The sequence below is a fragment of the Coloeus monedula genome (assembly GCF_965178545.1).
Source record: "Coloeus monedula genome assembly, chromosome: 1".
NCBI classification, from domain to species: Eukaryota; Metazoa; Chordata; class Aves; order Passeriformes; family Corvidae; genus Coloeus; species Coloeus monedula.
The window spans coordinates 98284913-98302695 of record NC_138781.1 but is presented as its reverse complement, the minus strand read 5'-3'; the positions used below and the strand labels follow the sequence as shown (position 1 = coordinate 98302695).

Sequence of the window (17783 nt, the reverse complement as noted above, 5' to 3'; positions counted from 1 at the left end):
TTGGTTTTGTGCTGCTCTAGCAAAAGGAATGGCCTCACCAATCTGTGAGGAGCACCATGGCCAACACAGGCCAGGCAGTGGGGCAGGGAGCAGGAGGGAAACGGATGCTAGAGAAGAAGGTGCTGGTCAGCAGGTGCTGCCAGACACGGGCTCCCCCATCCGGCAGGACCCATCCTCTCCACACCTTCCATCCGTCCTGGGACGTCAGCTCAGCTGATGGCACCACTGTGCTGTGAAAAGGACTGAGAAACTAGGCCAGCTTAAAAATAACCTGACAGAAAATGAAAAAGAGGGGTTTTAACAGTTTTTTTCCATCTATTTTAAAAGCCAGACCCAGCCTGCCCCATGCCCCCAGTTCATTTCACTCCAATAGCTGGGCTAAGAGATGAGCTTGGTAATGAAGCAGGATGGTATAGCAGGGGCTGGAGCTGCCTGCAGGCAGTGGAGCTGATGTTCTGTGAAACTCTGACCTACAGGGCTGAGGGGGTGACAGCAAGTCTAAACAGCCCCACAGATGAGGAATGACTGCGAGTGCCCAAAAACGCAGCCATTTGTGAAAGCCAGAGATCTACACGGTGAGCCTTCACAACTGAACATATTTATCAACGATAAGCACCAGAACTACGTGGTGCTTGCATGGCAAACATTCACTGCAGAAAGCAAATATGTGGGGAAACATTGTGCACTGTTCAGTTGTATTTAATTTGTAACATTAAGCTGGGCAAATACTCTTTGAGATGGCAGTAGGTGCCATGGCAAGCTACTGCGTCTCTGTCGAGGGGACTGCATTGCCCAAGGAGCTGCTTTGTCAAGAATATTTCTGCAAGACCTCTGCCAGAAACACTTCTTCCAGTCCCAGCATTGGCAGCACTACTGCTAATGAGACAGTTCCTCTATTGCACAGCCCAACCAGAGCACATCTTTCTGTCTCGGAAGTGAGGGCTACCCCCGAGACTGAACAGCCTCAGAAATACCACATGGGGTGCAGTCAAGGACAGTTTTCACCTCTGCTGTGGTCAGCAGGTAATGGTACTTCACCACCACTTGTGTCCCTAGCTTAGTCTAGACGCAGCCCACACAGCTCAGGGCTCAGAGAGTTTAACCACAGCAAGGATAAACCCCTGGGACAGAGGAGTTGCTCTCAGGCAGATCAGGACCATAAGCACCTGTACTGGGCAGAAACCTATGGTCAGGGGAGAGGGTGAGAGGAGCAGAGAGGCTCAGGAACAGGGATAAACATACTCCAGCCACATCTGGAGGTACCTGAGTCTTTGGTCAACGAGAGCCCAAATTTGGCTCTGTACTCACCCCTAGCTGCATAAGGCTCTCTGCACACCTCTGCAGTGCTGAGCTCTGCTTAGACTTGCTAATATCTGGCACAGAACTTGCCAGAAGGCATTTTGCAGCTTCCAGGGTCAAACTTCACATCCCTGTAGATGGTACAGTTTCCCTGTGCCAGCTCATGCTTAACAGTTAAAACTCCACAGAGAGCCACCTCCTGAGAGACAGAGCGGAAACCACCCGACCACAGCACTCTGGGGGTCTGTGCAGCAAGTTCCCTTTGGGTTTGAAAATAATCTTGAGGAAATTAGGCTCCAGTCTGCATGCTCCCATACAAGGATTTGCATTAAAAGTCGGGTCCAGAGTGCCAAGGAGCAGAAAATCCCTTGCAAGTGTTCAGCACTTGCATCGCTTGACAGGATGATTAACACACACACAGAGACAACATCTGGAGACCAAGGAGGAGCTAAACAACACTGAGAGTCAGAGGAGATATAGCTGCATAAACATCAACCATTCCTTAAAAAAATGAGATAAAACAAAACTTGAAGTTGGGTGCTAATCATGACCACATCAGATATGAAAAGATCAGGACTTTAGATTCAAAACTGTTGTGAAAACACTAGCATCTTCTGCGTGATGAGTCTCTTCTCTATTAATATGAACAGAATCTTAGTGTCCAAATGTGACTGCGCAGAAACACTGGAACTGTTTTGGTTTTCTCTTCCTTTGGGCAAACTTAAAAAATAAATAATCTTGGAAAAGGAATGTACTTATTTATTTTCTTTATTTTGCTCAAGCACTCAGATGGCTTTGAAAAGCTTTAGTAGCTAAGACTTTCCTCAAGATACCAGAAAAAATGTGCAAGAAGTGCAATTGAAATGCAAATTGAAGACCTGCCTGGAGCTACTTTTGCTTTGCTTTTGCATAAAATGGTCAGAACTCATAGCCCAGATAGGCTTGTGGCCTCTTCCTATATATTATATATAATCTTGGTGAATAATGTATGTTTAATTTCTGTACAGAAGAAAACTGAGATAAAAGGAGGTAACAGAGTCAGAACTGGTGAAATCTCCCAGTTCTGTTATTTTCCATTGGTCAGGTTAGAGGTTGGCTCTATTGTACAAGCACAATCTGTTCTTAAGATTTAAACTAATATTGCTGACATCTCAACCAACCTCAGAAAATTGCAGACTCTGCATCAGCCCTTAGCCCAGATTCAGGGACAATGGCTGCATATGGGCACTGCATCAATGGATTATTTATGGTACCTACATCTCATAAATACACTTTGAGTGATGAGTATGTGTACATTGTTGCGATATCCTTTGTTGAGAGGGGAGTATTTTCCTGCTTCTTAAAGCATTCACAGGTCTCTGTGCTATCAACTACATAAACCTACCTCTGAATTTAATAATACAGTTGTATCCTGATGATTTGCATGGATGTAGTTGCTAGTATAATTTCAGTAAGGCTCAGCCCAGGAGGACTCACCCAGATCTCTTACTGGCCTGACGGGTATCCCCATAGCTCAACACTGCTAAGGGGATTCTGCTGCTACGCCAAGGTAGTGATCAAGTTTCCAAGTCTACATTTAGCAGTTATGTGAGATAATGCTACTGTCTTCTGTATGCAGTGGAAATTTTGCTCTCAATATAATGCAAGTTGCACATCTAAAATGATATTAAATGCTTTTGTGATTTGAGAGATCCACTCCAATCATGGATATAATGGCTACACTTACACTTTTAAATCTATATAGTTAATGAACCAGGGATGTTTCATTTCAAAAAGACACCAGTCTCCCTACTGCTAATATAAGCATGCCCTGCGTAGAAGTATAATTAATATAATTAGTACTGCCCATGCTAAGTGCACAGCAGTTGAATGATGAGCCCATCAGTGAGTCAAGGGATAAGGTGAAATCCTATCAGTACTCCTCTGCCCTATTCGCTGACAGCTTGCAGCAGAGAACAGCAGATAATTGATGATGTCTCTGTCCTCAGGGAAATGAAAGTCCCCCCTCTCAGCTCTCCTTTCAGTCTGGAAACAGGGAAACAGCTGAGCCTGAACTAATGAGTGGGGAAGGGACCATCACTTCCAGAGGGCTGCCCTCTCTTTATCACCCTCAGCACAGACCTCTACCTCCCACTATGCCTAAATATTTGATAAACAGTGCGGACTTTTATCCAAGTCAAGAGGGGAAATTCAGGCAGAAATGTATTTGCTAAATCTAGTCTGACTTTTGCACGATCCTTTTTTTTTTGCTTCTTCCCCATGACCAATTTGGAGATGGTATTTTTGCTTACCACATGATGAGGGGAAGTTGGTTTTGCTAGACATGTGCTAGCAACCATGTAAAGCTGCAATACAGAGTGGTGATGGTGCTCTGGATTCCTCCTGTTCTCTCCTTGTAGCAGCTACAGTTACAGCTCCAGGTCTAGAATTGCTGTAAGGTGTGAGGGAGCTGTCTGCAGCTAAGGCTTCGAGGACACTTCAGGATTATGTATAATCGCTGATTAAATGGGAATGTGGGCAGGACTGAATGACTGAAAGCATCCTTGACAATCATTTTTTCCTATATTATTTTCTTGTGTGACACATGGTTCAAGGTCCGTTCTGGATCTAAGGAGAGGCAGTCCCTACAGTGAGACAGTTTGTATGTTGATTCTTTTGTTGACCTGCAGTGTCTGCAGGCTGCCTGTTAAAATTTAAGTGATAATTATTTAGGTTAAGGTGAGCTGAGGGGGCCCACTTACTAATGAGAGTGGAAAAGTCAAATTATTCTGTTTGGCATGCTAGGAACATTTATTACCTGCAAACCTGGGGAGTGTCTAACAAATGAGCTGCTATCTTTGTGACTAATGAAAGAAAAAAAACATTCCTCCCTCATCTGCACCAAATCTATGTTCTGCCTATTGGGCTGGCTGGCCTACAAAGGTAAAAAATTTAAATGCAATAAGATAACATTCAGGACTATGCATCTCTCCAAAAGAAAACCACAATAAGGGAAGGAACTGCTTATGCCCTAGAAGTCATGTCCTCCTCCCAAACAGCAAATTCTTTCTGCTTTGCTCTCATAAACCCAAAGAGCACAAGGCAATTCTAAACTTCCACAGGCTCAGTTCAGTGCCAGGCTCATTCACTGAACCTTCAGCTCATGTTGCTTGCTTTTGTAGCCTAAAGTCTAGTAATTTTTAATATTGATTTTCCAACTTCTTCCTTGGCAATACAAGGTCAGCATGGCCAGTAGCCCAAATAAGCACCTGGAATTTATGATTTCCTTGTTCCCTAGGCTCCTAGAAGGTACAGAGGTATGTGTCTTGGATGAGAACATAGGCATCCTTTTGCAGTTTTTAATATAAAAAATTGACAGTGATATGTGGCTAAGAGTGCTCAGGAGCATTATAAAAACTTTCACAAGAAATTTAATTCTTGCACAAGAGTTTTTACACTTTCAGGACAAGCACTCTTAGGCATGAGTGAGCAGGCTCATAATTTCTGTATGTGTCAGGAACATTTCCACGGGGTGGGGGTTTCCTGGAAGCACCTGTAGAAACATGTCTTCTGCTGGTCATCCAGTTACACCAATTACAACCTTCATGGCACATTTTATGCTCCCAGTGATCGGGCTGCTCCTTCCTTGTGCAGGGCAGCATTTGCTAGAGTTGTATAGAAATGGGAGCTCCATCTGAAGAACTATTCTTGGTTGCCAGAATAAAATCATGTGCATTTGTTCCACCAAAGTCCAAGGCTTAGAGATATTCCTAAATAGTAGCATATGGCTACACTGACAAGCACACTTCCCAAGCCTACATCAGCCGGTGAAAGGCCAGCAGATCTGTGAGCTTCAGACGTTAATTTTAGCGTACAGCGAGAGCCACGTGGGCTTACCCGCATGGCTGCAGAGAGCAGGGCTGCACAGAGAAGGAGCTGTAGCTGAGATGGAGCCCTCTCCTTCAAATGGGAGATGTGTGAGCACATGGGACACGCTTGGGTGGGCATCAAAGCCATTGGTAGCCACGTACTCCTGCCCCAACACAAGGAGGGAAACTTTCTGCCCCACTCTTGCAGCAACAAGAATTTTAGTTTAGCCCACTGCAGCTCATCCTGCTCTTGCTGAGGTGGGTCTCTTCCCCCTTCATGGACAACCAAACCTCGGCACTGATTATCCAGGAGGATCTCTCTGAAGGTTTCTGCACACTTCTCACTGATGATTTTATGTCCATCAGGGACACCTACAGTGATTCTTTTATGAGCTGTATTTCAACATCTTCAGTTTGGGTGGATTCAGTTTTTACAATGCACAAAGAAATGTTTATGCAATGGAGGCATCTTTTATAGGTCTTAAGCCCACAGCTGGGAGCTTTACTTTTTCATGCAGAAATCCTTGCAAGTGAGCACAAGGTGCCATTACCTGTTTCTAATAAATGAAAATGAAGTATTTCAGTACCAAATTTCAGCTTTTGCTTCAAATAGTAGCAAGCCTTAGGAAAAAGATTAATAGCAAGGCTTGTACTTTATGGTCTCATTTCCGTAAGAACATTTTACATGTTGCATGTAAGGGCATTTTCAATTCAAATGCTACAGTATTTGCTAGCTCATCACTAGACACCCTGAGCAGAAATACAAATTGTCTGCCATCTGGAACAGCCCATGTTGTTTGTTCTGCTCCTCCTACCCAAACCAGATGATGTACATAAACCAAAAAGCAATAGTAACAGTAAGAAAAAAAACTAACAACCCAGGTAAAGAGCAAAATGATAAACTATATATGGCTGTAAGCGCATAGGACCTGATAGCTGATGCTCCCACTGCAATATAGCTCCATAAATTCTGTAAGTCATCTCTCCCACCACTGTAGGTACCAAAATCAGTGTGAGGACTTTTCATTTCATCTTTTATTTTTATTGTAAAACATGCCTTTGGCTCTAATTCTCATCACCTCACTAGTACACAGAAATGAGGGTTGGCAGTGGCTAAGGTGAAAGCAGCACCCTTTTTGTCTCATACCACAGTTAGCTTTCCTCCTCCCCTTTCTGCAGCTACTCCTTCACCAGAGCTCTCAGTCCATGCCCCATTTCCCTATTTTTGTTGCCAGAGAGCCTCTGCTTAACCTCCCCTCAGAGAAAGACCTACACTGCTCCTTCCCCTTGGGATAGCTGAAAACCTAAGGAGAGGGAAATGCAAATGAGTTATTTCACTGTAATAAACCCAAGGAAAATAAATTTGATCCTAAATGGCTCCGCACACGACAGATGGGTTCATAGCAGCTGACCTCCTTTTTTTTTCAGTTCCAACATTTATTTCACACTGGTGGCTGGGGGGAGCATGCGCAGGAGCCCACGAGGAGCCCTCCCCTAATCTTGCTCCCTACAGCATTAGAGACACAGAGCAATCATATTCAGCTGGCATTAGCATAAATAAGCAAAATTTGGCTTATAACTGTACATATGAGCGTGGCTGAGGGATCAGAATCTGACCATCTAATTACATTTGACATTCATTCATTTCAAACCCACTCCAGTATGCAGAATTATCTTTGATTAGAAGTCAACTCCAATTGTACTCATCACTGGTAATTCTTTATGTCAATATAAGATTTAATTAAAAATGAAGTCCCACTGCCATTCAAGTGCTGGCAAATAATCTAAAGAAAAAGCACTTCTGAAACCCAGCTGAGAACAATCCTCTCGTGCTTTAAATCCACCTTGCACAAAATCCCTAACAAGCGGTTCAGCGCGAGTGACCTGAGCACACAATTAAGGACACCGTCATTTTGGCAGCGCTGCACAGTAATAAAGGTGCAAGACTCTGGGCTGCTCTGTTATCTATCCCTGCATTAGCAGATAAACTACTAGGAGCAATCTTGTGAGCAGTAGTAAGGCCAGCAGGATGCAAAACAGGTTGTGGGAGCTCCTCCATCTAGGAGCAGCCTGGCTACTTCTCTACCTCTTTTGGCATATGCCTGGTTGACCACAGATGCTGGGCAGAATTTTAATTTCTCAGCTCAGACCACAAAAAGCAACCAACCTATTGCCCACTACGGGAAGCATTAGCATTAGGGGAGGCCTAGGAACTCATAAGTGCTGTGGGTGGTCTCCCTTGACCCTTACTGACCAACAGTAACACCTAAGCATAAGTGGGGTAAGACAGCCCTGATGTCAATAGATGCAACTCTGGTGGGAGTCCTTTGGCAAAATCCATGATGAATCTGAGCAGTGACCTAAATTTGCACGTCAAGTGTAAGCAGCAAAGTGGATTCACTTTCTCAGACTGTGCAAGGAATTAATTTAAAAATCTTCTCCGAGACAGGAAAAAAAAACAATGACCAGCAAAATTGTCCTTGAGAGTACTGATTTCTTTAATTACTTTGCACCAGTATTTTTGCTGCTTACAACCCTCATTAAATGTAGATGGTAGCAGCACGAGCAAGGACAGCAAGCTGAGGATACCATTTCTTTGCATCTGCAGGAAAGTAAATGCATCAAGTAAACACATTCAGGATGGTTTGGGGTAACCAGTGGGCTGCTCTAGAGGTTATTTGTTTTGCCCCAGCCAAGACAGACAAACTAGCTGTTCTCGGTATCCACTCCAGGTACGCTCTAATATAAGCGTGAGTGAGCTAAATTAAACAAGTAAGACAGGCTTTTCATCCCAGAAAGGAAAGTAAAACATCATTGTTGTCAAATCCTTTCAGCCACTAATGAGATACAAACGCATTGCTGCTCCTCTTTAAATACATGGGATTAGGGTGACTTAAAACTCCGTGGATGTTTATATGATCGTTCTATTTCCAGGAGTGTCGTAATGGCATGCTGCTCACTAAAACACTGTTGAAGATACACCGTTACGTGTCCTAGGATAGAAGATCTTTAAGGCTGGATGTTCTCCCAGACATGAGCATTGCAGAAACGGATTTATTTAATCTTTTTGACACCTTAAGAGTGTGGCCACTTCAAGAGCATTGCCATAAAAGTCCTGTGTTACTTCACTTACATTTGGCTATAGCATCTGTCAGAAGCTCTCTTCCAGTACATCAAGTAGTTGAACACTGTCCATGCCTAACCAAGAGAGGCTGTGTGCTCTGATGCAACTCGCTTGGCTTCAGTTAATTTTCAAATTCAAAACTTCCATCTTCTTACATATATGACTCTTAGGAATTTTACTTAAAGTTATGGCAGACTTTATTATTCTCTTGGCTACAGTATTTTAAGCTTTAAAAACCTCTTGAAGGATATAAGAGTACATATCTAATACCACCAAACAACCTAAATTTCTCCCAAAACACCACCATTTTCTCTGGTCAGGATCACTGAAGGATCTGAAAGAAAATAAAGGGGTAAGGGTCTGTGCTAGGATCCCTCTTGGAAAAAGCTTGTGTTAGTGACACTGGTGCTGGAAAAAGAGGTCTGATAGCTGAGCAAAATAAAAAAGGTGACTGCTATGTGCAGACTGACAGAAGACACAGCTATTGCAGCCCTGTCCCACACTGTTATCTTATACCAGGCATTCACAAAAAAAGCAGGACAGCCTTATAGACACACAGGTGTTTACAGGAACCTTGAAAAAACTTGAAAAAAATTTCTATAATTTTATGGAGACCTGCTCTCCTTTCCACCACTTTCTGATACCACATTTCACTACAACACCCATCAAGATGACTCAACAATGCACACTTGGAGCCCCAGAAAGTCAACAGTATTCTGGGCTGCATCAAAAAAAACCACGGGCAGCAGGGTGAGGGACACGGTGCTACCCTCTACTCTGTGCTGGCGAGACCCCACATCAAGTACTGCATCCATGTCTGGGGCCCTCAGCACAGGAAAGACATGGACATGTTAGAGTGAGTCCTGAGGAGGGCCACAGAGATGATCAGAGGGATGGAGCACCTCTCCTACAAAGGCTGAGAGAGTTGGGGTTGTTCAGCTGGAGAAGTCTCCAGAGAGGCTTGATTGTAGCTTTTCAGTACTTGAAGGGGGCTTGTAAGGAAGATGGGATCAAACTTCTTAGCAGGCCCTGTAGTGACAGGACAAGGGGCAATCCTTTTTAACTAGAAGAGGGTAGGTTTAGACTAGATACAGGAAACAAATTCTTTACAAGGGTGTTGAAACACTGGGACATCTACAACAGAGCAGCTGCAGATGCTCCATCCCTGGAAACATTTGAGGTTGACTTGGACTGTACTTTGAGCAAACCTGGTCTAGTGGAAGGTGCCCATGATAGAAACAGGGTTGGAACTAGATGGCCCTTAGAGGTCACTTCCAACCCAAACCATTCTACAACTCTGAGTTTCTCAGTACAGAAAAGCTGTTCTCTCTTGACTCTGCAAGGGTTTTCTGCTCCTTGGGGCAAAGGAGGCTATGCTGAACAGTCACTGGCACAGTTCTAGTTGGGGCCAGGTAGGGCTTTCTCACACAGCTACTGTGCATATTTTGGGAAGCAAGGACCAAGGACCATTCCCAAAGCAGTCTTGATGTACCTTCCTCCTTCGAAGAGCAGGGGAGTTTAATGCCACAGATACAGGCTGGCTGGTCTGTGCCTGTTGCAGCTCCTGCCCAAAACACATTCCCAAATGCCTGTAGCTTACTGTCACAGACACAGCTGATGCAAACCTGATTAAACCCTTAAATTTACAGCAGGTAGATCTAGTCAGGGTTAACTGGCAAATTTAATTTGTAGTGGACATTAAAAAACCCCAAATCCTGAGTTTAAAATGCCATATGCTCTAGCTATGCTGTAGGATTATTTACCATTTGAGTTTTCTAGACACAGAGACATTACGGATAAACTGAGCATGACTCGAAAAGATCTGACAGCACTTATTGTCACTGAACTACAAGGTAATTATCTTGTGTAACTTTTCATTGCACAAATTAAGGCAGTGCATCTTGGCACATCCCTGCTATTCCACAGTCTGCTATTTAAAAGAAAGACCTACTGGGGCCATCACAGGCTAATGACAAGCTTTTAGAAATGACCGCACAGCTTGTCCTCTGCTGCCCTTCCTTTCTCCTTCCCTTCTCTGTTGAGATTTCTGCATTTTCCAATTCGCGTCATATTAATGGACCATCATGCAGGATATAGGAAAATGAGGATATCATGGTTTTTCATGAGGATGGAAAACGATTTCACCCTTTTGCCAATGGAGGCAACTGTCTTCCTCATCTGGTGGCAGCACGACACGCCCACAAGAAATACAGTGTCTGGAGAAACCCTGCGTACAGAGTTCAGTTTAAGAGAGGAGCTGCTACACTTCTCCACCAGGAAGGAAGATTATTTTCTTTTTAAGAGTAGAGCTAGGAAAGAATGAGGGAAAAGCAACCTTTTGCTGGATAACTGCAGATGAAAAGCCATCTAATCTTCAGGGAACTTCTGTTTTCAGCACAGGGCATGGAAATCAAATGTATTGAAAGCACTTCCAGTCCAGCCCCTGCATGAAGGAACAAGGCTTTGTGGTCCAGCTGCCATCTGGGGAGATGATGACAACGTTCCCCTCTGATTTCAAAGAAAGCAAAACCTTAGTTTACACAGGCAGAATTTTAAGCTGATTACTCTCTGGCCTCAGCTGAGTCTTAGCATTTTTGATATAGCTTTGGTTTGGTTTTGCGTAGCACAGATGACTTAGTGAGCAATTCCAGCTCTTGGCTTTATTAATCTGAACATCTAATAAACTAAACCTTCTTCTCTGTTTACTTTAACAGACATCTATTCTCAGATAGAAGATTTTGTGTATATCTAAGTAGATGTGGCCTGCAAGTGTTACACTGAATTCAGGGAAAAGCCTCATGGATCTAAGAGCACCTCACAGCCAACTGCTTCCTATGCCACCAGCACCTCTTTGTGAAAATCCAAGTCCTTCCTTGAACGCACAGAACACTATTTTGTGGATGTACTGGATGAGACAAGGAAAGGGCAGTCAGTCATGCAGGGCAACACATTACACACTTAATTGAGCATTGGCAACAGCATTGTCACCCACTGATGTTCCTGTATGGTTGGGAAAATGCACAGGGATCGCTGTTGCTGCCATGATCCAGCAATGCTTGCAGGCGTGACCAGAGGAAAAGGTGTGTCCATACCCAAGGAGACTCACTGGCCACAGACTACTTGCAGGGATATTATTGCACAAAGCTGTAACATATGCCACTACTTCTGTACCACAATTAAAAAGCTTTAAAACCAAACCTTTTAAAATTAAATACTTACAGAGGATGTCAAGTTGTTTAATTATGGAAAAGGCCTTTTCCTTCCCGTTATACAACAAGAAAATGCCTATCAGACTGAATACAGAGCTACACTGTCTGCCCCACCTGCCTGCAGCAGTACCACAGACGAGTGTCACCATCTCAACCCCAAGCACAAGCCCCAGTCCTTAAGGCTTCTAAGGCATCTTCAGGGGGTAGGTTCATTACAAGCAAAAAATTTCTCTCTTTTGTTCAGATTCAGTCTTCTAGCAGATGCAAGATAAATTTGAATATGTCCCTCATTGAGGGACAAATCAAGGAGTTTTGGCTCGTCAGACAGCCAGATGTTAATCTGGGGAAAGAGAAAGGAAGCTGTGGTATTCAACCTTGCATGGTCTACTGAAACATGAACCTCCTGCCACTATTTACAGGTGCTTATTTGCCTGTCTCCTACAGATTTCACTGAAAAGGAGTTCCTTCCTTTGGTCATCTCAAACAGAAAGGTCTAAATAGTAAAAGATAGGGTTGCTCTAGACTGGTGTTTTGTAGAGGTAAAGGCACAAGCCAAAAGCAGAACCTCAGTGATGACCAGATAGATTTTCTCTGCTGCAACTGCTCTCTGGATTTAATGGATGACTTGAAGTTTTCCTGTTGATGAGGCTTTTCAGGACAAAATCATCTATGACAAATCTCTGGGTGTTACAGCTAGATGAGGTTTTTAAATTTAAAAAAAAAAAAAAAAGGTTGATTTCAGAAGGGATTATTTGAAACAGTTCTGGTGTTCCTGAAGGGTTACCAGCAGGCTGCACAACCTGGAAAGCAATTGCTGCTGCTGCAGCTAATCAGGTTGTTTGAGGGCCAGGAGAGAGGGCAGGCTGTGAGCAGTGGGACAGCAGTAATGAGGTGGTTGGCTCTGCCAGCCAAGGTCAGCTTACTGGAGGCATCAGAAACCAGAGAGCTTCTGATGCTTTAAAGGGGCTGGAAGATAAAATGTATTATTGTGACTATTTCATGTGTTGCACTGGTTCCAGGGAACTGTCAGCTTCAATTTGTTCCTCCCATTGAAAAGAAGAAAGATGCTCGCATACTTCTGTGCTAATCCGTCATTTCTTTTGTGCTGGTTGGGAAGTAAAAATTACAGGATACCCTTGCAACATAAAAAGACATAAGGAAAAGATAACTTTAGGGAAAAAAGGCCAGTTACTTCTTGTGTCATGCTTAGAGGACTTGCTTCTTGAGGCCACTGGTTGCAGAGCCTGGCTGCAAAGAATATGGCAAAGTCTGTACCTGTGGCTGCCAAAAAGCCATTCAAGTACACCAGGAACCTGCCCTTCTCCACACCTACCAAATCCCATGGGGCAGCACGTACTGGGACTGTCTTTTTTGATCATGGCTGCATTCCTGGAGCCTCACTGCAGCTCCCTAATAAACCTGGATGGGACTGGGGAGAGGGAATTCTCTTTCTTCCCAACAGCACCAGACCCAGCAGCAAAAACACTTTAAAGCTAGAGCTCAAGAGCAAAAACTCAAGGGATTGAATCTAAATCCCCTGGATGCAGACCTGTAGTGATAAGGGGTAATGGTTTTAAACTACAAGAGGGCAGATTTAAGCTAGACATAAGAATTTTTTTTTTTTTTTTTTAATGTGGTGGCACAAGTTGCCCAGAGAGGAGGTAGATGCCCCATCCCTGGAAACATTCAAGGTCAGGCTGGACATGTCTGTGAGGAACCTGATCTAGTTGAAGCTCATTGCAGGGGGCTTGGAATAGATGGCCTTTAAAGGTCCCTTCCAACTTAAGCCATTCTATGATTCTGTGAAGGTTGAGATAAAACTGGTGCCCACTTGCTGCAAAATAAGAGCTGAAGGTGTCTGTCCCTAGGCTGCCAAATGGGGGTAATGCCAGTTCTCAGAGCAGATTACCAGGTATCCACTGCTTCCTTTCCCCTTGAAACACCTGCCTGGAGGTATTTCAGGTGCCAGAGCACCAGCTTCATGGGAAGGGATAGGACAGGATTAAGCCAGCCCCTGGCCAGCCACACAGCCCACATGGGTGCAGATAAGTGAGGGCATGAGCAGCATTTGCACTGAGGAGCAGAAATAAAGCTGTGGAACAGCTGTGGATGAGAAAATGCACAGTTTCTGCTTTGATTTGGGGTGTGTAGGGAAGGATAGTCTTGGAGTTCAAACCGAGCTGACTGCCCAGCCTTAGCTAAGCCATTCCTGACATTAGGCAGACATATAATATGATCCAGTCTATTGCATCCAGGGTTGGCTTCCGCTGCCGATCTCCTTCCAGCTCTCTCACGGGGAGCTGGCAAAGCCCATCCTGCCATTAGTCCTCCAGCTGCCTTGCTCCTCTGCTCACAGACTGCCCTTCTGCCTTTGCTCCGGTGTAACTGAACTCTCTGAAGGACAGCATGGGAAACAAAGACATTGGCAACTTAAATTCTCATTGACTCCGTTATGTGTCCAAAAGCGCAGCCACCATGGTTTGTAAAGTCTCCCAGAGCAAAATTGCTTCTGCTCTCAAAAGACTTTATATTTGACTTTAAATTCAAAGTGGGCCCAGTTCTTTCTCTCTGCTTTCTAAAAGGGCAAGCACATCTTGGAGTCAGTGCCACAACCTGGTCAAAACTAGTCGGGGAAAAAAAAATCAGGGCATGTTCTTCCTGATTAATTTTGAAAATCTCTTGCTAAGAAACTTCTTTAGCAACCTCCCTTTCAGAAAATCAGCAGGCACTATAAGCTGAGGGAACAAAACAATGACCTCCAAGCTCCTGCTAAGTAAGAAAATAACCATTTTTTTCCCTCCCATTTTGTTAATAGAGTCATCCAGGAACCACACAGCTTGAAAGTGATGTGACAGGCCCCTATCCGATACTAATTCACATTCCAGTCCTCTCTAGCAAGCCCGTGCCAGGGTGCCAGGAGCGTGTGTTCAGGCATTGCTCTCCTCACTTCCTTCCCATTCTGCTCTCAGCTGATGCTCTGTGCTGGCTGAATGGCCACAGACACAAGCTCTCTATCTCCCTGCTGCTCGCAGCCTAGCTTGCCTGATGAAAACTACCCCCGTTAAAGTAGGTTGTCTGGGAGCAGCTTGTCACTGCCACATGTGTAGCATCAGGAAAAAAAAGAAAAGTCAAACCAGCCATCCCTTTTTTGGAAAAAGCCAATGCTGCCTTTAGTTCTCACTCCCACTTCTTCCCAGCAGGAAAGCAAGACGGCTTCCCCAGACTTTTTCCAGCAGTGCGCTTTGTGTGGAAGTTACCTTTCTGCCTGCTCAGGCTTCAAAATATCAAAGAGCAAAAGGTAACCCTGCATGGCATGTAAACATACTGCTGTGAGCTTTGAGGCCATGCTTTGTACCACTCTTAGCCCAAGTGTTTGTTCTGTGATACAGGTGAATAAAATGGTCATGTGCCTTGAAAGCACAAGGGAAGCAAAGTACCTTTTTCACTTACAGATGCTCCTTCACAAACCACACACTTCTCCACTTACACATTCCCAAGCATTTAAGAAATATTAATTCTGCTGCAGAAAAACCTCTAAGGTATAACTGTACTGTCATTTTAGAGAGCAGTAGCAACATGAAAAGGCTACGTGCTCTGTTTCTTATGCAGGATCCTGGAAAGAAATTCAACATGTTGGTTCTTAAAAAAAACCAAACAAAGAAAACCTCCAAAGCGCACACTTTGTCAAGGAAATGCTGCTTGGATGCCAAAAGTTAAACCAGCATCAGGTTATGGATGCTGGGATTGAAAAAGTTCACATTGCATAAGTATTTATGTGCACTTGCAAGCAGCGCAGACACCATCTTAAGTGACTGTCCTAGGCTTCAGTTACTAGGTTAGAAAACGCTGGATTTATGGGAAAAAAAAGATAAACTTTGCTTCCTTTAGACTCCCACTGTGCAACATATATACCCACCCACACTTATTTAAACGTGGAACAATCTGTCGTATTTGCCCATTATGGTTATAAAGCAGGGCTCCAAACCCATCCCAGTGGATGGATACCTTTCTGAGTCTGGCCACAAAAACCGGATCACATTGTATCTCCTCCCGGTGTGTGAAGATCTGGAAGACAGCTGGGCAACCAGCACAGGAATCTTTCAGGAAATACACCTTCCTCCTGTCTCGTTCCTTAAGCTCTCTGTTTGGGTTTGCTCCTCGTTTTGTTTATGCAGGAGAGAGATACTTGTGAAACCTAATTAACCACTGGAGAAGACGATGTTTCTGTTTGGGAGCGTGTTCCCTGCCCCGGGCTCCAGCTGCGTGACAGCAGCTCAAACACGGTAATTAAGATGAGCGTGGCTGAATGCACGGCCAGATTAATGAATGCTGAAATTACACTGGGAATACACTCAGCTCTTCCCAGAGAGATGGATGAAAGGGTGCAAAGGCAGCATGGCCACAAGCACACGGTTTCCAGAAAGCTTTTTGAAACTTTGAATGAGAGACAGCAAAACGCTCGGCTAACACAGCAATAGAAAGACCAGTCACAGGATTAGAGTGACCTTTTGTAACCAGGGCATTCAAAGGTAAACTGAAGAGCATTGCCAGTGTGTAATGTATTTGCATCAGTCCTTGGGAACGAGCCAGAGGACTGAAAAGGGAACTTAAGAGGGTCTGAGCTCTCCTCCAGCCAGTAATACCATACAAGCCCACTGGAAATAGAAAGACAAGACCTAAGGAAACGCCGAGAGTTTTTTATGGAAAAAAGGCTAAGCACTTCCACGCTCTGTAAGAAAACATTAAGCCAGTTTCATGTCCCTCAGCGAACACCCACGTCCAAGATTTTCCTCACAATCGCAGCCTAAAACCATGCCCAGGACGCCCCAAAAGAGCACCTTTGCCCTTCTCCAAACCTTGCCGCCGCCGGCAGATGAGCGGGGTCGGGACCCGCTCCTGTGAGCGCGGTTCCTCAGCCCCGCAGCCCTGGAGCTGGGCTCGGCCACGTCCCCGCTCGGCAGCTCCCCTTCCTTCCCCCGCGGGCTGCGGGCCCGCACCCCTCCGGGAGCCCGGCCGGGTACCTGTTGCTGCCGGCGGTGCTGCCGCGGCTCACAGCCCGCTCCGGGACGCCGCTCGCCCGCCGCCGCCCAGCGCTCCTCGGGCACCGCGGTGCCCCATCCCGGGCGGCAGCGCCCGCAGCTGGGAAACTGGTAACAGCGAATAATAATAACAATAAAAAAAATAAAATTAAAGTTTTAAAATTAAATTTAAGAGAAGCGAGGGCAGCTCGTCTCCTGCCGCCGCGCACCGCCGCTCTGGCAGAGAACGCAGCCGCTGCCGGCTTTTCCTTGCGGAGCTGCGGGAGGGAGCAGGAGGCGGAGGCGGGGGCGGTGCTGCTGCGCGGCCGCGGCCCGTCCCACCCCGCGGACGGTGCGGGGGGTGCGGAGCCCCCGGGGTCGGCCCCGCGGGACGCGGCGGAGCCGGCGCTGCCGGTGCCTCCTCCGTACCTTTCTGAGAGCGGCGGCAGTGGTGCGGCTGTTCCGTTTTCTCATTCGATGCGTCTGGCCCCTCAGGCCGTTTGTCCCACAGACGGAACATCCGCAAAATCCCTCTGACCCTTGCCGCGTGGAATGGGGCAGGGAACGGGCTGCCGCCGCTTGCCTTCCCCGTGGCCGGTGGGCCACTCGCTGCAGCCACTCCGCTGCCTTCAGCAGTATGTGTGAAAGCTCTAAATTTGGATATGGGGCGGGCTGAAGACAGCAGTTATAGGCGGATATAGATGAAAGAACATTGCAATGAATGGACCTTGCATTCCTTCCTTTAAGCATCTTTCCTGTCACCCCAAGAAAAAAAGGCAGAAACACGGTATTTTCCCAGAGACTGTGAGGACTGTGAGGTATTTTCTTCAAATTTAGTCTTCCTTCCAAAATGTATAATGCCATTTACTATTAACATGTCTCTCTAGAGAGATATGGATTTTGCATATATTTATTGCTACCCTTAGGACTTCTTCGTTTCTCTTCTGTGACTTTTTTTTAAATGCTGGACTTTACATCAACCAACAGAAGTACCAAACATGCACGTTGTATTTTCTATACGATTTGCTGTTCCTCTGCCAGCATTTAAAGATGTAGGGTCCTTCAACAAGCTCTCCCTTGTGCCTCTTAAACAGCTGCAAATGCTTCTTTTTTTGGGAGAGGGGGGAGAGGGAGTGACGGGCAGAGGGAATCCCTGGCAAATCTATGAGGTTGGTAAATATACACAATTTGGAAGGAGGCTTGTGAAGTCAATGGTGATACCTTCCCCATATTCCTGTATCTTTCCCCATTAGGGTCAGGATAGGTAGACTCACCATTTTGAATG

General features: G+C 45.3%; 1 protein-coding gene across 1 annotated transcript in view; it reads right to left on the bottom strand.

Annotated features, from left to right (window-relative positions):
• The window catches only part of RIPOR2 (RHO family interacting cell polarization regulator 2), a 50702-nt gene extending 33942 nt beyond the window's left edge, over positions 1–16760 (bottom strand). The window contains exon 1 of the mRNA XM_082298068.1: positions 16502–16760. The gene's annotated coding sequence lies outside the window, so the exon portion shown is untranslated. The remainder of the gene's footprint in view (positions 1–16501) is intronic.
• Positions 16761–17783: the final 1023 nt, after the last annotated feature.